We start from the raw sequence: 13372 nt of genomic DNA, 5'->3' as shown, positions 1-13372 counted from the left end.
AAATGAGTGATTTAGGACGTTACAACATTTTTATAATATTTTTGACTGATCTTTGAATCGTCGTATCCATTTCAATTAGAACCTTCGTCGAGTAATGATAAAAGGTACTCCACATAACCTTCAAATCATCACCAGTCTTTAGGTCAAGCATGATGAACTTATCTTCCCTTCGCTGTCAATTGAAGGTGAACAGTACTCGAGTTTGACAATTCTCCGATTTTTTAAATATTGTAGGAGACTATTCAATTTGGATTTAAGATCAACGAGAAGTATGTCCTCAGAGATCCTAAAATGAAGTGAGGGATTTGCACCATTGAAATACATAAAGGGGATGTTGTAATCGCCATACTTGTTGCATATTTTATCCTCCTCAGTAGGGATGGTGGAACCCTAATGCAATGGTTCTCCCACTTCAAGAAAAACTTTATCTATGTTGCCTTCCTTGGCAAAAACAGACACGATAGAAGAATATATAGAACCTTCTTGTTGAAATACAAGAGACTAAGAGACATTTGAATTAAGCGTGTGTTTTGAAAAGTACTACGTAGACTTTATTATATGTATAGAGATTACAATTAATTAAATGATATAATGATGTGTGGCTATTCTATATACATATATTCTTAACACTATATTTACAAATATCAACAATCCCCCTCAAGCTTGAGCATATAAGTCAAATGCACCAAGCTTGTTATATATATAATTAGTTATGAGGTTTCGTAGAGATTTTGTAAACACGTCTGTCAATTGATCATTAGAGTTGGCAAAGTTTGTGAAGATGTCACCTGACTCAATTTTCTCTCTGACAAAGTGACAATCTATCTCAATATGTTTGGTCCTCTCATGGAAGACTGAATTTGAAGCAATGTGCAATGCAGTGACAATCTATACTCTGCCTCGATGCTTGATCCTGCAACTATGTTTTGTTTCTTACTTTTCCAGGATATAAGATTTCCTCCAACAAGTACACAATATCCAGATGTGAATCGTCTATGAATGGGTGACCCTTCCCAACCAACATCAGAGTATCCAACTATCTGAGTATGTCCTTTATTTTCATACACTAGATCTTTTCCTGGAGCATATTTGATGTATCTTAGAATTCATATAACAATATCCATGTGTTCCTAACAAGGGGAATTTAAGAACTGACTTACCATACTAACTGCAAAAGAAATGTCTGGACGAGTGACTGTGAGATAATTCAACTTTCCAACCAATCTCCTATACCTTTTTGAGTTAGATAGAGGCTCCCCCTAATTAGATAGTAGTTTGACACTTGGATCCATAGGAGTATCAGCTGGTTTAACATTCAATAAACATATTTCTTCCAAAATATTCATAGCATATTTTCGTTGAGAAATCACCAAACCATCTTTAGATTGGGCTACCTCAATACCCAAGAAATAATGAAGTTTACCAAGATCTTTTGTTTGAAATTGATTCAAGAGATGTTGTTTTAACTGGAGTATACCCTACTAATCATTATCAGTTATGACAATATCATCTACATACACAATAAGATAAATACACCCTTGGGATTTGACGATAAAAAACAAAATGGTCAACTTCACTACGGACCATACCAAATTGTTGTACTACGGTGTTGAATCTGCCGAACTAAGCTCTCGAAGATTGCTTAAGATCATAAAGAGACCTGTATAACCTATACACCATATTCGATGACTCCCCTTGAGCAACAAACCCATGTGGTTGCTTCATATATACTTCATATTCAAGATCACCATGTAAAAAAGAATTTTTAATGTCAAGTTGATGAAGATGTCAATGTCGAATGGATGCAATGGCTAGAAGAAGTCTAGCAGATGCCATCTTAACTACAGACGAGAAGGTATCACTATAATCCAATCCAAAAATCTGAGTGTATCCTTTGGCTACCAAGCGAGATTTAAATCGATCAATCTTACCATATGGACTAACCTTCATTGTATAAAGCCAACGACAACCTACTAAAGATTTCCCATGGGGTAGAGGAACCAACTCCCAAGTACCACTGCTTTAAAGAGCATAAATTTCATCAATCATTGCTTGCCTCCACTCGGGGTGAGATAATGCTTCACCTGAAGTTTTAGGAATAGAAACAGAAGACAAAGAAGACAAACAAGTATACTGCAAAAAGGAAAGAAGATGATAATATAAATCAATATAATATGGAGAAGGATTTCGTGTTTGACGTATACCTTTTCGAAGGGCAATCAGAAGATCAGACTCAAGTTGCAGGATCAGATCCGGTGATGGCGGAGGCATCGGAGAAGAGTTTACAATGACCTCAGGGACATGTATGACCTCAGGGACAAGGACGACAGGCTTTGGTTGACGATGCTGATATGCTTGAAGTGGAGGGGCCAGGAGCCATAGACTGATGAAGGATAATGGTAGTCGGGACATTAATAACTGCCGAAAAATGTGTGGGGGTACTTTCTTGAATGGATTTTGGAGTTACGTGACTGGACTCGAAATATAGAATAAACTTGAAGAAGGTAACATCGGTCGATATGAGGTATCGTGTGTAAAGTATGTGAATAACAAAGATAACCTTTTTGGGATCAATGATAACCAAGAAAGACACAGTTTAATGATCGAGCTGATAATTTATCAAGACCAAGAGAGAGTTTGTGTACAAAACACGTGGACCCGAAGATTCGGGGAGGATTTGGGTGAAGGGGAGAATTGGGAAAAATGATTGAATGAGGGATTTTATTATTAAGGACAGATGAGGGCATGCAATTTATAAGGTAACATGCAGTTAGTGTAACACCCTTCTACCCCAAACGACATAATTAAATAGATTATCAGAGTACAACATGTAGAAGAGTTTACATTTCTTACAACATAACACTTTTATCATATCACAACATAAAACATATTATTTATTAAAATAAAAACTTCGCAGCGGACAACAACACAATTATAATCTTTCAACATATAACAATTCATAATAATGTTTCATTATCGTCTCAACAAACATCTCAACATAATAGTCATCATAAACAACGTAATAATAATCAATTCTCTATCGAATCCCATAACCCCGGTGTCACATGACCAGAGCATTTGACTCGACTCTGTAGAATAACTCTACACTTATTCTTCAAACCTCAACAATAGCTACTCCTCTTTATCTGCACATTGCTCATCATAGATGAACATAAACACATGCAGAAGGGGTGAGAATTACATTATTAAATAATAATATAACGACAGAAATATAAACATAATATATTCCCCCTATGCCAACACAGCTCATCGTAATCATCATAATCAACATACTCATGAACATCAGCAAAACAACATATCAAATGCAATGCACACACCCATGCATGACTCAACACGACTCGGTATACCCATTTTGTGACCACTACAGGATCACCACTCCCAGATTCACCACCATAGAATCCGAGTTCCCGCAAGGAACCAAGCCTCTCAACAAGCCCGGAGTCAACATCATCATTGGAACTCAGTCCGTTCATCACTAGGCATCGGCCTTTCATGAATGCATGCACATCAAACATGCATCATAATCATCATAGCAACAACAACATCATATAGTCATGTTATCATCATCATTAATAACATGATATACAACTCAACAAAACAACAACAACATTTCATCGATTTCACATCATTACATAACACATTTATTATTAAACATGTACATTCAACATGTAATCATCATAAACACCTCATACACCATCATATAATCACTATTAATTGTTATAATACAATTACAGCGACCTACTAAGAGTCTCGCAACTCAACGTACTCCAAACTCATTAACATCAGATTCTGGATTTATCAGTTCGCGCCGCCAACATAGGTTCGCGTCGCGAATAATCAATTTCGCTTCAGTTCGCGCCGCGAACGAAGGATCGCGTCGCGAACAGTGAATTACAGAACTCCTCTGAATCCTGCTCAGTTCGCGCCGCGAACTGAGCTTCGCGCCGCGAACGCGCGCGAACAGAACTCCCCTGCTACGAAAACCAGCGCAGCTTTGCCTCTTTGCTCGCTATAACTCACACCACACGGCTAACAATCCAAAATCAACATTCAACAGTTATATATACACAACATACTTCGATTACAATACATATAACGTCACAAAACTCACAGATCGGATAATTTCCCTCAAAAACCCCAACTTTCCCAATATCCCTAAAATTCCCAAAATCTATCAACGATCCAACAGATATCGCGAAATTGCTCGCATATTAACGTTTAATAAGATTCAGACCCCTTACCTCTTTGGATTGAAGGAAGCTCTGAGCAATCTTTGGCCTTTTCCTCTTCCTTCTCTTTCTCTTCAGCGGTTCCTCTCTTTCTCTGACTCTGAGGCAAAATACGTGACAAAACTTCTGAGTTCTCACTTTGGCCTCTTATATCCAATTCCACTTTTACCCTTCCACTCTTCATATTCCATTTATTTTATTTATTTAATTAATATTAAAATAAATAACATCAATAATAATATTTCCCAATATTATTTAATAATTCCTTTTTCCTTCCAATAATCTTATTAAAATAATATTTAAATTAATCCAAAATATTCGGGGTGTTACAACTCTCCCCCACTTTAGAAGTTTTCGTCCTCGAAAACATACCTCAAGCAAATAGAGCCGGGTACGACTCCTTCATCTGATCTTCACGCTCCCAAGTCAAGCTCTCACCAGCTGGACCTCCCCAAACAACTTTCACTAGAGCAATCTTCTTACCTCTCAGGGTCTTCTCTTCTCGGTCATCTATCCGAATTGGCAACACCTCAACGGTCAAATTATCCCTCACCTGGATATCATCCACCTGAACAACATGCGAAGGATCCGCAATATATTTTCTCAACTGAGATACATGAAACACATCATGCAGATTAGAAAGCGACGGCGGTAAAGCTATCCGATACGCCACTTCCCCAACTCTCTTCAAAATCTGATACGGACCCACAAACCTCGGAGTAAGCTTTTTAGACTTTAAAGCTCTACCCACACCTGTCATCGGAGTAACTCTCAAGAACACATGATCTCCCTCTTGGAACTCAAGTGCCTTCCTCCTATTATCATGATAACTCTTCTGACGACTCTGAGAAATCCTCATTTTCTCCTGAATCATCTTAACCTTTTCAGTCGTCTGCTGCACAATCTCAGGTCCGAGTACAACACTCTCACCTGACTCATACCAACACAATGGAGTTCTACACCTCCTACCATACAATGCTTCATATGGAGCCATACCGATACTAGCATGAAAACTATTATTATAAGTAAACTCCACCAACGGCAAATAACTATCCCAAGAACCACTCTGCTCCAACACACAAGCTCTCAACAAATCCTCTAAGGATTGGATAGTTCTTTCAGTCTGACCATCAGTCTGAGGATGATAAGCTGAACTCAACCTCAACTTAGTCCCCAACGCTTTCTGCAAACTCTCCCAAAATCTAGAAGTAAATCTGGGGTCTCTATCAGACACAATACTGGATGGAATACCATGCAGCCTCACTATCTCCTCAATATACAACCCTGCCAACTTCTCTAAAGAGTGATTAATCTTCATCGGCAAGAAATGCGCCGACTTAGTCAATCGATCCACAATCACCCAAATAGAATCATTACCTTTCACCGTCCTCGGCAATCCCGTCACAAAATCCATGGAAATGCTATCCCACTTCCATTCAGGAATCTTCAAAGGTTGCATCATACCTGCCGGTTTCTGATGCTCAATCTTTGACTTCTGACAAGTCAAACAGGCATACACAAACTTAGCAACATCTCTTTTCATACCAGCCCACCAAAACAACTTCTTCAAATCTTGATACATTTTAGTTGCACCTGGATGGATACTCAATCCACTCCTATGGCCCTCTTCAAGAATACTCTTTTTCAATTCAGACACCTCAGGAACACAAACTCTACCTTTAAATCGCAGGATGCCATTCTCATCAATCTCAAAATTACCACCATTACCCTGGTTAACCATAGTAATATGATCAACTAGAGCGACATCAACTTGCTGACCATTCCGAATATCTTCCAGAATTCCACTAGTCAACTTCAGCATACCCAACTTTACACTATCAGCGGAAACTTCACAACCCAAACTCATATCACGGAACTGTTCAATTAACTCAAGCTCCCGAACCATCATCATAGACATATGTAGAGACTTTCTACTCAGTGCATCTGCAACTACATTAGCCTTACCGGGATGATAACTCAATTCAAAGTCGAAATCCTTCAGTAATTCTAACCACCTTCTCTGCCTCATATTTAACTCTTTCTGATCAAACAGATACTTCAGACTCTTGTGATCACTGAACACTTCGAATCTGGAACCATACAGATAATGCCTCCACATTTTCAACACAAATACAACAACTGCAAGTTCTAGATCATGCGTAGGATAATTCCTCTCATGAACTTTCAACTGTCTAGAAGCATAAGCTACAACTTTACCATTCTGCATCAAAACACCACCAAGACCCATCAAAGAAGCATCACAATAAACAACGAAGGACTCACCAGGATTAGGCAAGATCAACACTGGAGCACTGGTCAACCGCCTCTTCAACTCAACAAAACTCGCTTCACAAGCTGCATCCCATACATACACTTGACCCTTCTTAGTCAACTGCGTCAACGGCAATGCCAACTTAGAGAAGCCCTCAATAAATCTGCGATAATAACCAGCTAACCCCAGAAAACTACGTATCTCAGTAGCAGACTTCGGAGTCTCCCACTGTGATACAGCATCAACTTTAGCAGGATCAACAGAAATCCCACCACCCGAAATCACATGGCCAAGGAAACTCACTTCCTTCAACCAGAACTCACATTTAGATAACTTTGCATATAATTTCTTTTCTCTTAACACCTGCAGAACAATTCTCAGATGTCCTGCATGCTCTTCTTCCGTCTTAGAATATATCAATATATCATCTATGAACACCACAACAAAATTATCAAGGTACGGATGAAATATACGATTCATATATTCCATAAACACACCTGGAGCATTAGACACACCGAACGGCATCACAGTGTATTCATAATGACCATACCTCGTACGGAAAGCAGTCTTCGCAATATCCCCTGACTTCACTCGAATCTGATGATAACCCGACCGCAAATCAATCTTACTGAAAACATGAGCTCCAACCAACTGGTCCATCAAATCATCAATCCTCGGCAATGGATACCGATTCTTGATAGTCACCTTATTCAACTGCCGATAATCAACACACAACCTCATCGTACCTTCTTTCTTCTTCACTAACAATACTGGTGCACCCCAAGGAGAAACACTTGGACGCACAAACTTCTTCTCAAGCAATTCTTCAAGCTGCTTCTTCAATTCAACTAATTCAGTTGCCGACATTCTATAAGGAGACATCGACACTGGACTCGTACCTGGTACTAAGTCAATGGCAAATTCGACTTCACGTTCTGGAGGTAAATCACTTACATCCTCCGGAAACACATCCTGAAATTCACAGACAACAGGCAAATCTACACTCACTACTTTCTTATCCGCTTGCAGAGACGCAAATAAAGCGAATATCTGGGCTTCATCTTTCACAAAATCCCCCACCTGCCTAGCAGATAGAAATCTTGCCTCATCATTCTCACCAACTTCAGAAAACTGCACCGTCTTTCTATAGCAGTTGATAGACACGCCATAGAATTCTAGCCAATTCATTCCCAGAATAATATCAATTTGGTGCAAGGGTAAGCACACCAAATCAACCACGAACTCTCTCTCAAAGATCGTTAAATGACAACCTCGACAGACAACAGAAGTCTTCACAGAACCATTAGCAGGAGTATCTATCACCATACTTCCGCCTAGGGACGACATAATCATACCAATCCTAGTTGCACACTCATATGAAATAAACGAATGAGTAGCACCAGTGTCAACAATAGCAAGCAATTCAACATTATTAATCAAGCAAGTACCTTTAATCAGATTATCTTCTTTAGGAGCTTCAACCCCACTCAGAGCAAACACCCTACCAGTAGTATGAGCTGCAGTAGCCGCCTTCTTCGGTTTCGAGCACTGCGAACTGATATGGCCTTTCTCGCCACAATTAAAACATGTCGGACCAGCATCCTTACATTCCGTAACTCTGTGACCAGTCTGACCGCATCGGAAACATCTCAGCACTTTCTTGGTACAGCTATCAGCACGGTGGCCTGGCTCGCCACACTTGAAACATTTACCAGCTATGGAAGATCCTCCCCCACTTGGCTTCTTCTCATCTACCACTTTCTGCTTACCTTTACCATTCGGAGATGCATAAGGACTACCACGGTCCTTATTCTTCTTCTCACTAAGACTCTTGTAATGAGCAGTCCTAGCCTTGCTATCTTCCTCAAATATCCTGCACTTATTAACCAATGTAGGAAACCTACGAATCTCCTGGTAACCAATGCCTTGTTTGATCTCGGGACGCAACCCGTTCTCAAACTTGACACACTTGGATCCCTCAGCATCAGCATTATTATAGTGAGGACAATACTGCACCAGCTCTTCAAACTTCGAAGCGTAGTCAGCAACAGACATGTTACCCTGCTTCAGTTCTAGAAATTCCATCTCCTTCTTACAGCGCACATCAGCAGGAAAATATTTCTCCAGAAAGGCCGTCTTGAACCTTTCCCAAGTCATCTCAGCACCTGGTACTTCAATTCTCTGTCGAGTATTATCCCACCAGTTTTCAGCCTCTTCAGATAACATATGCGTACCAAACTGCACCTTCTGTGCTTCAGTACACGTCATCACCCGGAAAATCTTCTCAATTTCCCTCAGCCAAATCTGAGCACCATCTGGATCATAGCGCCCTTTGAATGTAGGAGGGTTATTCTTCAGAAACCTTCCCAAATTCTTAAACTCGTCGACCGGCGGATTCTGCTGCGCCTGCATAGCCTGCGCCATAGCAGCCAAAGCCTCAGCAATCGCACGGTCATTTTCTCCAGCCATACTCTGCACGACACCACTACAACCGTTAAATATCGACAGTGTCATTTACACTAATCGACCAACAGGGAAAACATCACATTATGACTCGACTGGACTGACTATGCTCTGATACCACTAATGTAACACCCTTCTACCCCAAACGACATAATTAAATAGATTATCAGAGTACAACATGTAGAAGAGTTTACATTTCTTACAACATAACACTTTTATCATATCACAACATAAAACATATTATTTATTAAAATAAAAACTTCGCAGCGGACAACAACACAATTATAATCTTTCAACATATAACAATTCATAATAATGTTTCATTATCGTCTCAACAAACATCTCAACATAATAGTCATCATAAACAACGTAATAATAATCAATTCTCTATCGAATCCCATAACCCCGGTGTCACATGACCAGAGCATTTGACTCGACTCTGTAGAATAACTCTACACTTATTCTTCAAACCTCAACAATAGCTACTCCTCTTTATCTGCACATTGCTCATCATAGATGAACATAAACACATGCAGAAGGGGTGAGAATTACATTATTAAATAATAATATAACGACAGAAATATAAACATAATATATTCCCCCTATGCCAACACAGCTCATCGTAATCATCATAATCAACATACTCATGAACATCAGCAAAACAACATATCAAATGCAATGCACACACCCATGCATGACTCAACACGACTCGGTATACCCATTTTGTGACCACTACAGGATCACCACTCCCAGATTCACCACCATAGAATCCGAGTTCCCGCAAGGAACCAAGCCTCTCAACAAGCCCGGAGTCAACATCATCATTGGAACTCAGTCCGTTCATCACTAGGCATCGGCCTTTCATGAATGCATGCACATCAAACATGCATCATAATCATCATAGCAACAACAACATCATATAGTCATGTTATCATCATCATTAATAACATGATATACAACTCAACAAAACAACAACAACATTTCATCGATTTCACATCATTACATAACACATTTATTATTAAACATGTACATTCAACATGTAATCATCATAAACACCTCATACACCATCATATAATCACTATTAATTGTTATAATACAATTACAGCGACCTACTAAGAGTCTCGCAACTCAACGTACTCCAAACTCATTAACATCAGATTCTGGATTTATCAGTTCGCGCCGCCAACATAGGTTCGCGTCGCGAATAATCAATTTCGCTTCAGTTCGCGCCGCGAACGAAGGATCGCGTCGCGAACAGTGAATTACAGAACTCCTCTGAATCCTGCTCAGTTCGCGCCGCGAACTGAGCTTCGCGCCGCGAACGCGCGCGAACAGAACTCCCCTGCTACGAAAACCAGCGCAGCTTTGCCTCTTTGCTCGCTATAACTCACACCACACGGCTAACAATCCAAAATCAACATTCAACAGTTATATATACACAACATACTTCGATTACAATACATATAACGTCACAAAACTCACAGATCGGATAATTTCCCTCAAAAACCCCAACTTTCCCAATATCCCTAAAATTCCCAAAATCTATCAACGATCCAACAGATATCGCGAAATTGCTCGCATATTAACGTTTAATAAGATTCAGACCCCTTACCTCTTTGGATTGAAGGAAGCTCTGAGCAATCTTTGGCCTTTTCCTCTTCCTTCTCTTTCTCTTCAGCGGTTCCTCTCTTTCTCTGACTCTGAGGCAAAATACGTGACAAAACTTCTGAGTTCTCACTTTGGCCTCTTATATCCAATTCCACTTTTACCCTTCCACTCTTCATATTCCATTTATTTTATTTATTTAATTAATATTAAAATAAATAACATCAATAATAATATTTCCCAATATTATTTAATAATTCCTTTTTCCTTCCAATAATCTTATTAAAATAATATTTAAATTAATCCAAAATATTCGGGGTGTTACAGTTAGCACAACATCCCCCAAAAACCGAAGTGGAACATTACCATGGAGAAGTAGGGTCCGAATGGTTTCTACGAGATGCCGATTTTTGCGTTCGGCTACCTCGTTTTATTGAGGTGTATGCGGGCACAATGTTTGATGGAGAATACCATTGCGTGACATAAAATTTTGAAATTGTTGGGATAAATATTCACAGGCATTGTCACTTCTTAAGGTACAGATAAACACACAGAGTTGAGTTATTATTTCTTAATAGAATTGTTAAAAAATAGAAAATAATTCAGATCTATTCTTCATTGAAAATAACCACATGCAACGTGAAAAATTATTAATAAAGGTGACAAAATACCTAGACTCAAGAGTATAAACAGTACGAGGGATCCCAAACATCAATGTGAACTAAAGCAAAAGGGGACGAGGCTCGTTTATTGACTCGATTGGGAAACTGACCACGAGTGTGTTTCCCTAGCTGACACGATTCACAGTGTAAATTAGATATCTTCGACAAATTTGGCACCAACTTATGTAGTTTGGAAAGATTGGGATGACCTAATCGAGCATGGATAATGAGTGAAAAATCTTTGGATGAGCATGTCCGAGATAACACTGAGAGGTAATAAAGGCCTTGAGACTCACATCCAACGCCAATCATCTGTCCTGAACTCCAATCCTGCAGGGTAACATTATTATTAGTGAAGGTGACACTACAATCAAGAGGACGAATTAAACGGCTTACTGAAAATAAATTAAATGGACAATTAGGTACATAGAGAACATAAGTAACAGAGAGAGAAGGTAGAATTTGAAAAGTACCAATCCCTTTGGATCAATTTTGAGAACCATTGGCAGAAGTTATAATAGGTAAGAAACCAGATGTAGAGAGGGAACATAAAAGATTTTTATCACCGGTAACATGATCAGACACACCAAAATCAAGGACCCAAAGACCAAGAGGAGATGAGTGAGAGAAGCAAACAAATGGATTACCAGTGTGTGCAACCAAAGCGGTGGAACCATATTTCTGATCAGTCTGACACCACCTGAGAAAATCCTCGTAGCTTGGCATAGAGTTCTGAAGAGAAGGTGAAGTCTGCAGAGTGTCTGGGTGACCGGTTTGAGCTGCATTTACCTGACGTGGAGGTCTGCCATGCAACTTCCAACAACGGTCAATAGTATGCTCAAGCCGGTTACAATGGTCACACTTGGGACGAGGTTTGGAGTTGGATGAACCTCCTCGAAAGCGATTATTATTATTGCCAAGAGATGCAACTGTTTGCTTCCATTTAGCAAGTTTGGATGCAAGAACAATATCCACTTTTGTGGTTAATTGATCTTCATATCCCTGACCATGAAACCATATCTTGACAGCACCAACCCATATGTTGTAGTTAGATCAGGCGATTAACTTTTCACATGGGATAAGCAGAAGTTTGCTAAGCGAATCACTGAAACCAAAATTAGTGTTTCGCATGGCATAGACAAAAAAATAACAAAGTGAAATCGGGGCTGTTTGCATTAGAGCATCATTTTTTGTGAGTCAGAAAGTAAAATGAAGGCCGGATCTGGAACGGGTGGGGAGAGGCGAGTAGACTGGCGGAAAAACGGCCAGAATTGGCCGCCAGACGCGCGTATCAGTGGCGGAAAAAGGGTAACGGCCGGATCGGAGGGAGGCAAGTCAGATGGTTATTGGAGAATTTTGAAAAGTGAGAGGCAAACCGGAGTGATGACACGGTTTGAAAAAAAATCTCACTGGAAGATAGTGGGTCAACCGGGTATAGCACGACGAAGAAAGAATTACCTCTTAGCAGGCTCTAGATACCATGTTGAAATACAAGAGACTAAGAGACATTTGAATAAACCGTGAATTTTGAAAAGCACCACGAAGACTTTATTATATATAGAGATATTACAGCTAATTACATGATATAGTCGATGTGAGACTATTCTATATACATATATTCTTAACACTATATTTACAAATATCAACATTTCCCATGGAAATGTTGAGTCATTCTGGTTCCCTTTTACATTCTTCCGCGATCTCTTATCCATATTGCGTTAACTTTCTCAAATAAAAGAAAACAAAATGATGAAAGAGAAAGAGATAACCGCTCAAGAAGAAGGAGAAAAGAAAGATCCAAGTGAAAACACCTCTAGGTCTTCCTAGACTTATGTTATGGCAATACAAAATGAAAGATGACTTATCAAAGATTGTATCCCTCTCACATAACACTCAAGTGTTTCAGTTCTCAAGAATGATAATAATGACAGTCCTATATAGACGTTTGGCGTTCTAAGCAGTGAAGCCAGAAATAAGGATGATCGATCGTCGAGTGTGAAATTCTCTAAACCCTCACCTTACTACTCAAGCATAAGGGTTTGGGGGACAACTGTTCTGGACCCACCATATTTCTCTTAGACCAACCACCTTCAGATTACCAGTTCAAGGTCAAAGCCTCT

This window comes from Lathyrus oleraceus, chromosome 7 (assembly GCF_024323335.1).
Source record: "Lathyrus oleraceus cultivar Zhongwan6 chromosome 7, CAAS_Psat_ZW6_1.0, whole genome shotgun sequence".
NCBI lineage: Eukaryota > Viridiplantae > Streptophyta > Magnoliopsida > Fabales > Fabaceae > Lathyrus > Lathyrus oleraceus.
Note: the sequence above shows the minus strand (reverse complement) of the source record.